General features: G+C 28.6%; 1 protein-coding gene across 4 annotated transcripts in view; it reads right to left on the bottom strand.

The window, feature by feature from the left end:
• LOC107441524 (cell division cycle 7-related protein kinase) overlaps window positions 1-4,758 on the bottom strand; it is a 28,843-nt gene extending 24,085 nt beyond the window's left edge. For 2 of the 4 annotated variants that reach the window (XM_043040857.2, XM_043040855.2), the window contains exons 1-2: window positions 4,628-4,746; window positions 2,051-2,115 (exon numbers count right to left, since the gene is read on the bottom strand). The gene's annotated coding sequence lies outside the window, so the exon portion shown is untranslated. Of the gene's footprint in view, window positions 1-2,050; window positions 2,116-4,603 lie in introns of all 4 variants that reach the window. The other 2 variants (XM_043040856.2, XM_043040858.2) reach the window with 2 other exon arrangements.
• Between the last annotated feature and the right edge of the window lie 10,478 nt (window positions 4,759-15,236).

The following is a 15,236-nucleotide window of genomic DNA, read 5'->3' as shown; positions in this document are numbered from 1 at the left end:
AGGTTTCCATTGTATTGATTATTCTATAAGATAGGTTTTATTTGCATGTAATTAAACTTCTAACTGAAGAATCAGTAATAAATTTGAAATAGCTAAACTCACATAAGTGTGAAATGCACTAAAATTAAGTTTTGCTTTTGTCAACTTATTTTTCATACAGAGGAAATATATTTTGCACAAAAATTTCAGCAAAGAAAAGGAAATATATTGTAGTATGTATGACAATGAATCATAACTGTCATTTATAATCTTAAACATATTTCAAAGAAAAGTAAATGAGAAACAAGTTCGTAAAATTAACTTTATTGAGTAACATATATAACATAACATAAATAAAAATAACTCAACTTATTGGTCTCAGGAAATATTAAATAAACTAACTGATGAAAATTAAAAATCTCAGCAATACAAAATTACTTCTAAATTATAATGCTTTAAATAAGGCATTGAAGTTTTTAAAAAAATTTAGTCAGTCGCCCTTGCAACCAGTGACAAATTTTTTTCTATTCCTTCGCAGATTTATACTATTAATTTAAAGCAAAACAATCAAATGTACCTAAACTAAACTCAGTGGTGCGACAGCCCATAAAGGGCCATGGTCAACTGTGCCCATCTCAGTTTTCTTGACCATGGGCTCTGGGGTGCAGGAGCAGATGTTCCAATTGGGTGGTCAGCTGAAAGCGGAACCCCCAGTGTTAAGTCCCCAAGCATACTCGTTACTCATTTTATCTATCCACTGAAGGGATGAAAGGCCGAGTTAACCTTGTCCAAACCAAGGATCGAACCCAGGACCTGTGGCTCGAGAGCGTGAAGCGCTACCACTCAGCGTCATCAAATGTACCACTTTAGTGAAACATCTAATACAAAAGTAATATTTAAATTTTAATAAAAAAATCAATAAAATTTGCTAATTGACAAAAAGCATTTAACGAACGAGATTATTTTATATCTTTATATCTTACGTAGTGTTCTCCCTAACCATTTTAAGAAGGTCGACCTATTCTGCTGGCCTTTGATCCCCATCAAAACACACTTTTTGTATAGATAAGCCATTATTTTTTAAAAACACTGTCTTCTTATTTATTTTTTGATAGGAAGATGTTTTTTTAACCAGTTTAAATGAAAAGCTCACTTTTGATTTATTTAGTTATCAATAATTACTTAACTTTAATTTCATTCTTGCAAAATTTTTTATGTTTAGTTACACAGTTAAAATTTGCATGATATTCAGCCCTAGAGATATTCACATCTTTTATTTGGCTGAAAGGAAGTATATTACTTGGTATTTTAGTGATTCTAAATTTTACATTTTAAAAATACCTTTCATTTAAAAATTCACCTTTAACTGCTTGTTTTATCATAATTTTCAGGTTAAAATATTGAAAAAAAAAGCTTTCACAATGTTTATCAATTAAGCTTTTTTTTTTAATTTGCTTTTTTTTTTCTTCAAGAATATTCATACACAGAGATTGTCTTTTAGCTTGCCATAATTTTTCAAAAGATTAAAATTTTTCTGTCATTTTGAAAATGAGTGACAATTGCTTTGTGAAATATACACATAAAATAGTATAAGAGGGTAATTTAAAAATTGTGGACCAAATTCAGTTATCACATAATATAACACATTTTGATAAATTTTAATGGTGTTAATTGAGTGCTTTTTAAAAAGTTAAAGTGTCCTATTCTGTGAGGAAGCACTGTGCCATTTTTTATTCCTAGGGAGAACTCTGGAATATACGCAACATGACTAATCCATGACATTTTTTTACATTACTAACGAAGAATCAATATTTCAAACAAAATACCATATTTTTCGGCGAAAGTGCTGCGGCGCTATTGAAAAAAGTTGCTTTTTTCCTACAAAAATAAACAAAAGTTTTCATTCTTCAGCCCTTAATGCCATTAGGGGCTAAATAAATTAAAATTTTATTTAATCTTGGATAAATATCCTCTTAACTATATAAATTTGATACATTAACAAAAAACTGCAAGAAATAAAGAATAAGATACATGGTTATCAAAATAATCAGAAAGATAAAAATAAACTAACCACACAATATTAAAATAAGTTCAGCTATACCACTCTCAGCAAACAGAATAATTCTTAACACGTTTCTGAAAGAAAAAAATAAAATAATGCATTTTATTTTTGTAACAAAATTGCGATGGAAAATTAACATTAACATTAGATATGGCAATTTAACAATAACAGGAAGCACAAAGGTTTACACAAAGTATGACAATCACCTAGTTTAAATGTCAAGAGTAACTAAACTAGGATTTCTGAGTAGCTAACCTATGAAATGATACACCTAATTTAAACTGAATAAACTACAAAGGTATAACTTACATTTTTAACAAATAGACAATAAAACTATTAGAATTCCTGTTCATTTATCAAAAAATTAAGAGGGTTTAGACAACTTTAATGACTACCATCCGAGCAATAAATATTACTTATTCAATCAGCAACATATTGATTATATTATTATTATACTACTGATTTAATCATTAAATATTATACAGTTTTAAGTAAAGTACTGGTTAGAAAAATTAAACACAATATTTAAATGGACAAAGTATAGTAGAAGGATGGAAAAAAAAATATTGACGATTATACGAATAACAAATTATTATACCTACAGAACAGATCAAGTTTAATTTATAATGTACCATGGGCATCACAGAGATATAATTTTTGAGAAGGTCAAAATAAAATTACGTAGTCATAATACACTAAATATCTCACATAAGAATTTTAAAAAAAATTCTAAAATGTGCTAAATACCAGCATAAAGATAAAGAGAGCTTCTCTCTTGAAGCTTTTTTTTTAAAACTGACATTTATCAAAATGTTCCAGTTTAAAAGTGTCATATATAAAAACGGGTCACATAAAATATTATGACAAACTTCTAGGACAGTTATGGCATATCATCAGGACTATAATTGTATAGGAACCCATACCCTGATATGTTGTCATGCGCCACTGACAATATATCCTGACATGTCATAGGGACACTTCCCTACTATGAACTGTTTCTTCATGAGGTACTGAACGGGCCAGAGTAGGTAAACGCCCTTAGCCATGTATGAAATTTTTGGACATCAGTTTATTACGATATTTTAATCCTCATGATGTACCCAAAATCTCTTAGAAGATTGCACGGCATTTTCAGGATATCCTGTGTTTAACTTGCAAAAAATAAACTAAAAATGTCATTTTAAAAAAAATCTGTAGCTTTAAGAGCAAAACTAATTACAGGACTGAAATCTCCACACATGAATTCAGCATTAGTATAAATGTAACAAATAATAAGTTACCCAGTTTTATTTTATAGCTTTCTTGCTTACTAACTCTAAAAATTTAAGAAAAATTTCTTTGTCGAAAACACTTTTAAAGATTTCTAATTATTCAGGGTGACATATACTCACCCACTACCCACAAATAATGCCCATATATTATACATTCACCTTTTATAAAACTCAATCAAATTAAAATTTACAATTTTAAGTACAATCGGAGTTATTTCCATTGTGGTACCTGTTAAAATGCAAATAACCTTTGCCGTGCTAATGGGTTTATGTACTCACAAAATTTTTATTAGTTTTCCCAGAGTTGAGGACAAGATATAGACCTTCATTTGGCCCCCATTAGTGATTTTTTTTTAACTTTCTTGCAAGCCAATGCCTGGTTGCTGTCAAAATGTAAAGATGTCTTTCTTGAAACAAGTATCAAGATAAAAATCTACCCACTAAATTTTTTGGCAACCTACAACATTTAGTAACACTTTAATAATAAAGTACTAAAGAGGCATTATAATAAGAGTAAAATAATTATTTAAACACTATCAGGTCCATGAAATATTTTCTTTTCGGTACTTGTTCTTGTTAACCAGAATAGTCAAATTCAAACTTATAAAATAAAAAAATAATAAAAAAGTTCGCCCAGAGGAGTACAAGTTATACTCTTCAAGTTGGTTACTTTCGATAGTTTTTTTTTTTTTCAATTTCTTAGGTGCCACTACCTGGAAATCACCAAACCTTTGGTATTTATTTGGCACAAATAAATCTTCCACAGGTTCAAAAGGACATTTTTTATTCCACTGTAATTTAAATTATATTTTTAAATTGAAACCACTGAATGTTTAGAAAGCACTTAAATTTTTCAGGTAAGATAAATCAAGAGATAAAATATTTGAATTTCATAAAAAAACTTTCTGAGGAAAAAAACTTGGACGAATACGGCTGACCTTTAAAAATTGCATTTTACAAAGCATCGACATGGCATTATTTTCATTAATTATCAGTTTTATATCTATTATAAATGTAAAATTATCAGATATCATTTATCAGATAAAAAAAGCAATTAAGTGATAAAAGAAGCTGCACATAATATAAAACAGATAAATAGCCTCATATTCTCTTAAATCTTAATTAGTACGTTTTATAGTACTGGAAGATGAGATTTGTTTTAGAAAGCAAAGGATTTTTTACAAACGAAAAATTGGAAAAGTTATGAAGGAAAATATTAAAACAATTTGTTTAACAAGCTATGATTATTGCTCAATTTAAAAGGATAACTTTAAATAGCTACTTTTCTTACTATGGAATATCAATAAATACTAACGTTCGAAGAAAGTTGGGAAATTTTAAAAAAAAAATCGTTATTTTTTAATGACTAGTAATAAATTAGATGAAAACAAAAAGTTTTTAACAACACTAAAAAAGCAGAAACAAATCGCGGTTAAAAAAGAAATCACGGTTATGAGCATTTTGTTTAAATAATTTCCACAACCTGTCAATCTTTCTTAAAGGAGCATTCTCACCAAAAGCGGTCCCCTTATTTTTTCCGAGAGCTTTTCTCACTGCAGTTGATTAACGCACCTCCAAACAATTCATTCAACAACAATTCATTCATTCCAAACAATTCTGACAACAATTTCATTCTCCGGTTCTGTCGACGAAGATCAAAGGAGCTTGAATAGCATGCAGCGAGAATGGTCTTGGCAAAGAAATCAAACGTCAAAAAACCAACGTGTAGTTGTTGTAGTAGTTCATTTAAGTCGCACTAGAGCTGCACAATGGGCTATTGGTGACGGTCTGGGAAACATCCCTGAAGATGATTCGACGACATGACTCACAATTTTGATCCTCTGCAAAGGGGATGGTACCCCCGCTTCGGTAGCCCGACGACCTGCACTGGAAGTCAAGCACTTTACGGTAGAACAGTTTAGAGGACCAATACCGCACACTCTCGGTCCCTACGCAGACTAATTCAAGAGCTTATCCACCCGCACACTGACCGCAGTCAGTGATGCTTGACCTCGGTGATCTGCTGATAACCATGTCTTAACGATCAGTTCACCGAATGATGAACTTCATATTCGAAGGAAATTTTCACCGTTATTTCGTTATAAGCTTATAAAATAGACCTCTGGGACTTGGCAATTTTTTTTATGGACAATACTGAACGACTTTCTATCCAACTGCAATCAGGAAGTTTCGTATAAATATGGGCCTGAGACACCCAACAGCTGAAAATTTGATTAAGTTTTTTAAACCAATATGTTTAAAAAAAATATGTGTGAAAGGAAATATGATAAAATATTTAAAAAAAATAGAAGACAAGAAAAAAGTTCGAGAAATTTTCGAAAAAGGTACAAATGCCTCTTTTTTTAATTAGAAAAACATATAAGTTTTCGACATATCCAAAAGTACGAAACTTCAAAAATTGGACGTCAGCACTTCGTTTGAAAAATATTTCGATGAAAGATTAAAAAAAAAATTTAAAAAAGGCTATTATGGTAATGGCGTTATTGTAATTAACCATCTTTTATTTATCGAATTCTAAAATTTCGTAGACTTTAAAAAACGAAAAATAATGAAATATATTTATTTATTGATTTGTTTTCATAGTAACAGAAGAACATTTAATTAAAAAATTTTCAGAGTTTCGGAAAGGTAAGCTTAAAAATACAGATTATCATTGGATAATGTTCTGCATCTAACAATTTAACGAATACCTAATATAATTATAGTTAATAGAAATGATGTATGTCTATTAGTTTTTCTGAGAACTAAAGTGAGAAGCAATGAATGTGTAAATTGTTAAATTGCCTGGAAACGAGGATAAATCCAGCATTTGTATAAAACCGAAGCTGTTTTCAAATTTCCTTTTCAAAGGAAGTGATGCGGCAGATACTTTTTCGGAGAAGATTTCCCAAGATTTCTTCACATATAGCATAATCATATTACGTACTTGCAAACATATTCTCCCTCTCTTTTGCTTCATTAATTTTGTTTATAGTAATTTAATGAAATTTTATAAACCGAGATAAGTTGAGAGGAATGTGTGAAATGCTCAATTTGCTGGTGAACTATGATATAGAAGCAATGTGAAAAAAATTTTTTTTTTATATATATTTCTTATTTTTTTATATATTTTTTTATTTGATCATTATTATTTTTGGCGAAGAGAGTTTCTCAAGATTTTTCAAATTGCGTAATTATATTATGCACCAACAAACATATTTTATACAAAAAATTTTTTTATTTTTTAAACATTTCTTTTCCGCAATCTGGGAATATTGATAGGAGTTCCAAAGTTTGAACCTCTTAATGCTAATTTTACTCTTTGCATATTTCTTATATCTCTAGAACTTTTTAAGCGAATTGAAAAACTTTTGCGTACAATTATAAAAGTTATATATCCGAAAATTATTCCACTCTAAAAATATTTTTTATTAAATATTTATTATTTTTTATTATTATATTTATTAATAGTCGGGAAAAAATTTGAATTGCAAGGCATATGTTAATATTATTTCTGCATACTAATTGTAATTTCTATAACTCAATAGATGGCGCTCTGCGCAGCAATGTAAAAATAAGTTAGTTTCTAATCAGTTTCCTCCATAACACTGTAACATCATCATCATCCTTCTTGTTATTAAATATATTTTATGTTAAAAGGCGTTTGTTATGATTGAAANTCCGGTTCTGTCGACGAAGATCAAAGGAGCTTGAATAGCATGCAGCGAGAATGGTCTTTACAAAGAAATCAAACGTCAAAAAACCAACGTGTAGTTGTTGTTGTAGTAGTTCATTTAAGTTGCACTAGAGCCGCATATTGGGCTTTTGGCGGCGGTCTGGGAAACATTCCTGAAGATGATCCGAAGACATGCCATCACAATTTTGATCCTCTGCAGAGGGGATGGCACCCCCGCTTCGGTAGCCCGACGACCTGCACTGGAAGTCAAGCACTTTACGGTAGAACAGTTTAACGAGGACCAATACCGCACACCCTCGGTTTCTACGCAGACTGATCCAAGTGGGTCACCCACCAGCACACTGACCGCAGCCAGTGATGCTTGACCTCGGTGATCTGCTGAGAACCGTGTCTTAGCGATCAGTTCGCCGAATTAGTGAAATTACGAATTTTATGAATTTCATATTCACTAAGGAAATTTTCACCTTTATTTCATTACGAGCTTATAAAATAGACCTCTGGGACTTGGCAATTTTTTTATGGGGCATACTGAACGACTTGCTATCCAATTGCAATCAGGAAGTTTCTTATAAAAATGGGTCTGAGACACCCAACAGCTGAAAGTTTGATTAAGTTTTTTAAACCAATATGTTTAAAAAAAGTATTAAAAGGAAAATAGAAGACAAGAAAAAAGATAGAGAAATTTTCAAAAAAGGTTGAAATGCCTCTTTTTTTAATTAGAAAAACACATAAGTTTTCGACATATCGAGTTATAACTCGAGTAGTACCATCTTACTTGGAATTTTCATTTCTAATGTTAGTTTAGCATGTTAGCAAAAGTACGAAACTTCAAAAATTGGACGTCAGCACTTCGTTTGAAAAATATTTCGATAAAAGATTTTTTAAAAAAAAAAAAAAAAAGGGCTATTATGGTAATGGGGTTATTGTAATTAACCATCTTTTATTTATCTAATTTTAAAATTTCGTAGACTTTAAAAAATGAAAAATAATAAAATATATTTATTTATTGATTTGTTTTCATAGTAACAGAAAAGCATTTAATTAAAAAAATTTCAGAGTTTCTGAAAGGTAAGTTTAAAAATACAGATTATCATTGGATAATATTCTGAATCTAACAGTTTAACGAATACCTAATATAATTATAGCTAATAGCGATGATGCATGTCTGGGAGTTTTTCTGAAAACTAAAGTGAGAATGTGTAAATTGTTCAATTGCCTGCAAACGAGGATAAATCCAGCATTTCTATAAAACCGAAGCTGTTCTCAAATTTCCTTTTCAAAGGAAGTGATGCGGTAGATACTTTTTCGAAGAAGATTTCGCAAGATTTCTTCACATATAGCATAATCATATTACGTACTTGCAAACATATTCTCCCATTAATGAAATTTTATAAACCGAGATAAGTTGAGAGGAATGTGTGAAATTTTCAATTTGCTGGTGAACTATGATACAAAAGCAAAGCGAAAATTTTATTTTATTTATGTTTTTTTTTTTTTTTATATATTTTTCATTTTTTTTCTATATATTTTTTAATTTGATTATTATTTTTGACGAAGATAGTTTCTCAAGATTTTTTTAAGTTGCGTAATTATATTATGCAATAACAAACATATTTTATACATCATTTTTTTTTTAACATTATTTTCCGCAATCTGGGAATATTGATAGGAGAACTGTCCAAAGTTTGAACCTCTTAATGCTAATTTTACTCTTTGCATATTTCTTATATCTCGAGAACTTTTTAAGCGAATTGAAGAACTTTTGCTTACAATCATAAAAGTTATTTACCCGAAAATTATTCCACACTAAAAATGATCGATTTTTATTAAATATTTATTATTTGTTATTATTATATTTATTAATAGTCGGGAAAAAAATTTGAATTGCAAGGCACATAATCTTTTACATCATTTTTAAAGAAGGTAATTTAACAAGGCAAAATACAAAATTTGAGTAAAATTGATCACAGTTCCTGAGAAATCAAATTTTAAATGTACGACATCAAATTTTAAAATTCGATTTCTCAGGAATCCGAACCTTTTTCGAACGGTATAAATTGGGAGACTGCACAGCAATTTTTTAAAGAAAAAAAACTTTTTAAAACTAATTAAATTTAATTTGTTTTAAAAGTTGATTTTAAGGAAAAAGAGAAACATAAATCATTTGAACGTTTGGGGAAAAGAAAGTTTTTTGTATCTTTATGAAAATACATTATAAGAATGTATAAGAACTAAACAATCTCTAATTTCTTTACACTTAAGAATTTTTTTGGGTTTTTTTCATATTCTTGTTGACTTATGCCTGTTTAGGTAGAAGGGGTGCGATTGTTCTTGTTTTTCAGTGGCGCCATCTATGGCCAAGAATTCAACTTCTGCCACACCATACGTCGCAGCCGTTTATAGGGCGAACCCATTCATACGTCCATTCATTCATCCACAGATCGTAATTTTGACCTGAATCAGAGAACGATTGATCTCCAATCCAGTACCCCCAGAGGTTATTATTTTGTTATGGGAACAAGGAGGACTTTCCGCGTTTCGGCAGATTTAACGTCCATCAGTCACTTTACTACACGGGGAATCTTTTCCCGGTCTTTTCATATTCTTAAAATGAATATAATTATTCAATAAAACATAATATCATTGTTATTTTAATGATTGAGAAACTAAACTGTTTTAATGGTTGGTTAATAAATATATATTATNTTTATTATAATTTCTAATACTCAATAGATGGCGCTCTGCGCAGCAATGTAAAATCATTAGTTTCTAATCAGTTTCCTCCATGACACTGTACCATTATCATCATCCTTCTTGTTATTAAATATATTTTATGTTAAAAGGCGTTTGTTATGATTGAAAACCCCGAGATCAGAGATCATATCACCGTATTTAATAGCATACAATCTTTTACATCATTTTAAAAGAAGGTAATTTAACAAGGCAAAATAATAAATTTGAGTAAAATTGATCAAAGTTCCTGAGAAATCAAATTTTAAATATACGACATCAAATTTTAAAATTCGATTTCACAGGAATCCGAACCTTTTTCGAACGGTAGAAATTGGGAGACTGCAAAGCAATTTTCTAAAGAAAAAAAACTTTTTAAAACTAATTAAATTTTATTTGTTTTAAAAGTTGTTTTTAAGGAAAAAGAGAAACACAAATCATTTGAATATTTGGGGAAAAGAGAGTTTTTTGTATCTTTATGAAAATACATTATAAGAATGTATAAGAAATAAACAATCTCTAATTTCTTTATACTTAAGAATCTTTTAGGTTTTTTTTCATATTCTTGTTGACGTATGCCTGTTTAGGCAGAAGGGGTGCGATTGTTCTTGTTTTTCAGTGGCGCCATCTATGGCCAAGAATTCAACTTCTTCCACACCATACGTCGCACCCGTTTATAGGGTGAACCTATTCATACGTCCATTCATTCATCCACAGATCGTAATTTTGACCTGAATCAGAGAACGATTGATCTCCAATCCAGTACCCCCAGAGGTAATGATTTTGTTATGGGAACATGGAGGACTTTTGCGTCTCGGCAGATTTAATGTGCATCAGTCACTTTACTACACGGGGAGTCTTCGACCAACTGGGTTCGAACCCACGAACTCTCAGACATGGGCCCTACCAACCAGGCTATCCCGGTCTTTTCATATTCTTAAAATGAAGATAATTATTCAATAAAAAAATAAAATTATTGTTATTTTAATGATTGAGAAACTAAACTGTTTTAATTGTTGGTTATTAAATACATATTATAGCCTTAATCTTATTTTGTTGCCATTTTTACTTTGATTCTAAAAACAAATACAATATGAATATTGTATTTGCTTTTTATAATCAAAGAGTCGGTTAAGGACACATTATCGATCTTTTTAAAAACAGTATTTTTTGTCATGAATAATTTATAACTACATAAATAGGTTTATAGCAGGGATATAAATACAAGTGATATAACTGTAATGTAAGTGATATAACTGCAATGTAAGTTATATATTTTAAAACAATATTCACAAAATAAAATTTAAAAAAAAATATTATTTAATCTGATTAAAAAAGTAAAATAATTAAATGTAAAAAAGAAAATGACAATAAAAGAAAAGATACAGAGGAAATATTTCAAAATTCTATTCCCGAGATGATGGCATGGAAGGGTGCACCATAACTCGAATGAAGTTTGATAAATATTGAAATAATGTAAATTTAAAAATACCAAGCAAACATGTCTTTCTGAATTAAAAATTTTTTACATTTTGTTAGTAGAAAGATTATTGAAACTTATTCTTAAAGCATTAAAATATAATAAAAATTGTGAGTGAATAACATTTCTGTGAATTAGTATAAGAAAATCAATGTCAGCAATTGACGACAGGTTTCTTAATCTAACAAATCAAAGGAAAAGAAAAAAAAATCGAACTTTTATGAGCGGTGAAACTCGAAGTCTACTTTTGATGAATAGAAAGAAAAATATATTCGAATTAAAAATATTTAAAAATATAAATTTTCAGATAAAAAGTATTCGTCTGAACCAATGCTAAGTAATTACACAAAAGTATTTATTAATGGGAATTATTTTTCAGGAAATATAAAAAATTATGTTCCAAATAACATTTGAAATTTTAACGCTCTTTTTTTTAAGAAACAGATTAATTTTAATAATAATACATTGACGAACTCTTAATTAAACAATATTCCTTTTTTGTTTTTGAAAAATCAATGTGCATATTAAATATTTTGTAATAAAAGCAGTAATAATAGTAATATAAAAAAAAATGTATAAATTCTAATTTGTAACCTTATAAGGGGGGAGAGCAAATGTCCCTCTCGATCTATATCCTACAGACAAGCCAATTTGCTCTGCTTAATAGATATTTTTTTTCTGGAGAGTAAAATTTCTGTTTGAATGTTCGATTCTTGGTTTATGTAAATTTGATATAAAAATTTCTTTTATCTACAACTACGTATATATAATTCGAAAGTTCATATGAAATACAATTTTGCTCCAGTTATTTTGTTCCAGTATAATTGCCACTTTACATTCTTGTAATGTCATATGAAGAGGATCGAGGTACTAATTGTTTATCTTGTGGCTGAAGTTTTTTCTCTTCAAATTCTTTTAAATGTTGCATGCCTTTTTCTTTATTTTGCCCTAACTTAAAATAAACAAATTATTTTAAAATTCTTCAGAGAAAAAAAAGCGTTGATATTGATTGATTTTAAGCCTTTTTCTTCCAATGCGCCTATGACATTCGCCATATTTGCCTTATCCTAGATTTGCCAATAAACGAAAATAATATGTAAGATAATATATATATATTTTCAATGAAAACACTCAAACACAATTTGTAAAATATCATTTCAAAATTTATATATCTCCGAAGCTTATCGACTCATACTTGAATATGATAAGTACGAGTATTGTTCCTTATTGTGATGGTTGAGAGCAGATTGGATGCAACTCAACTGTTAAAAAATATTTGATGGCTGTGAGTCGGAAATTATACAGTCAATAAAATTTCGAGGAAATTATACAGTCAATGAAATTTCTATCTCTTCTTTCTTTCTTTTTTTCGACAGATTTGTAATTTTAAGCAAACTATAGCAAGTGCAGCCACACAGTCTGGGAAATATGGTCATAATAATTTTATTTTTAGGTAGCAGAGCGGTCGACCTCATAAAGTTATTTCTTTTCAGTGTTTGGATTACATCTAGAATCAATTTTATGAAATAAAAGTTTTTTTCCACCTATTAATTAAACTCATTTTCACAAACACAATTTAATAAAAACAATAATTTTTAATTATTATTATTATTTAATTATTTTAATTATTATTATTTTATTATTATTATTATTTCACTATTATTACTATTTCATTATTATTATTATTTTATTATTATTTCACAATTATTACTACTTTGTTATTATTATTATTTTATTATTATTTCACTATTATTACTATTTTATTATTATTATTTTATTATTATTATTATGTATTATCACCTTCTTCCTACCACTCCCTAAGTAGTAGAGGAGTAAAGACACTTAGTATTCACTAATAAACTAAGCAGATATTAAATCAGTGAAGCGAAAACATCAAAGATCCACTCAAAAATCTCAAGCAACAGAAAACAAAAAAGAAAAAAAAGTTCCAAGTGTTGTTAATTACAGTAATCCTACAAATAATAAAAAAATTAAATTGTAAGGTTTAAAAATTTATCTATCATCCTTTTATAAAACAATGTAATTTTTTATGACGAAACCTAAAACGTGTTATAAATCGGTTGAATAGTTATCGAGAAATAAAATTTCATAAATAATACTTTTTTTAAAAATTTGTTTAAGAAGATGTAAACATTTGTAAGCTTTACATTTCGAACCTTTTTTCATCATTAATTAAAACAAAATATCATGAAAATATATAAATATTACTAATCAATAATATTAAATAAATAATATCCTAAAAATAAACACGTATTACTTTTTGTAAAAAAAGAAAAAAAAAAGAGAAAAAAAACAGAATTTTCTAATTGATGCAATTATTTCCAGCTACATGCTACTCGAACGATGTTTTTCAAATTGTATCTAAACTATGGCTAGCCTTCTCCTGTATTTCGAAATTTTAAAGATTCCGAAAACTAAGTCCACTAAAAAATAAAAAAAAAATCAATGTTTCTTCAAATATGTTTTTGTGCCTTTTCTTAACATAATTAATTGGTAGCCATAAATAGTTAGATTATTTAAATTCCCAAGTTTAGTGTCTGAAACCCCGATTATTAGATGGAAAAACATATGAATTTTTTTAAAATTTATTTTTAACCTAACAGTATGGGGTATTATATTAATATCTTTTAAAACGAATTGTTTAAAAATTAAGGATGTTCACATTTCAATTATTTTAAAACAAAACTATTTTGTGATTAAAAAATACGATTAATATTCTGGCTAAGCATCAAGCTTACTTGCAAAAGATAATTATTTTATATTTTGCAAGGTCGCATCCAATCTCTAAATTGGAAGATCCCTTGACACGTTGCTCATAATCATTTAAATTTTCAATGAACTTTACAAAAGAGAAAGAAGATAAATAATAAATAAAATAAAAGTGTTTACAGATATGACTATAATGCTATCACTAGTAATAAATTCAATTTTGGAATCTTCTGTAAAGTTCTAAACACTTTCTTTTTATTCGTCAAACAAGGCTACTATCCATGACCTTTTATGTTTAATATCCAATAATAAGCTTCTCCGATTAATGCACCTGCTCAATAACAGACGACGAAACAAAAGCGCAATATTTCCGGCTTTTTACGAAATGACTAACTCGTTTCCTTGTATAACGGTGGCGGGAACGGGGGAGTTCATGGCAAGATAAAAAAAAATACATTTAATAGTCGAGAAAAAAACTAATTCTGAATCAAAAACAACCTTGAATGAAGTAAGTTACTTCTAAAAAAGAGAAACTAATTTTAACGTACCAGTAATGTTGACTTTCTGTTGATTTAAGTTGCACGGAAAACTATTTTATCTAAATTAATACATTCATTTATAAAATTTAGGTCAAACCGACGAAAATTTTGTTTTTATTTCGGACAAGAGCAAAATTTCTTGAGGCCAACTTATCTTACTACGTTCTTATACTTCTAAATTAATGCATAGTTGCGTTAGCTTTTAGACTCAAAATTGTTTAAATGAAGGATATGCTTATGAATGACTATGTTTGCTTTAATAGCAAAAATGACGCAGTCAACATTTTTTTAACAACATCAACATACGCAAGTTGTTAGCTTTTACTTTATTCTTAAAAATATAACCTCATGATTTCAGTTTAAAAAAATTTAAAATAAAAAATAATATTTTTAAAAACCACGTTTTTATAGTGTAGAATAATAATTGAAAAACGAGAAACGTGGGGCGCATGAAATACATAACAGTAATGTTATATTAGTGTGTGTATGTGTGTTCTTGAGAATATGTGTATGTATATCTGTAATTGTAATTCTATCTGAATGTGGATGTGGAATATGTTTGTGTATATGCATATGTATGTGGATGTATATGTGGCTGTGCATGTGTATGAGTAAGAAAATGTTTATATGTATGCGTATATGTACTGTTATGTATTTCATGCGCCCCACGTTTCTCGTTTTTCAATTATTATTCTACACTACAAAAACGTGGTTTTTAAAAATATTATTTTTTATTTTCAATTTTTTT

This window comes from Parasteatoda tepidariorum, chromosome 8, assembly GCF_043381705.1.
Source record: "Parasteatoda tepidariorum isolate YZ-2023 chromosome 8, CAS_Ptep_4.0, whole genome shotgun sequence".
Taxonomy (NCBI): domain Eukaryota; kingdom Metazoa; phylum Arthropoda; class Arachnida; order Araneae; family Theridiidae; genus Parasteatoda; species Parasteatoda tepidariorum.
This window is presented reverse-complemented; position numbering and strand designations above follow the sequence as displayed.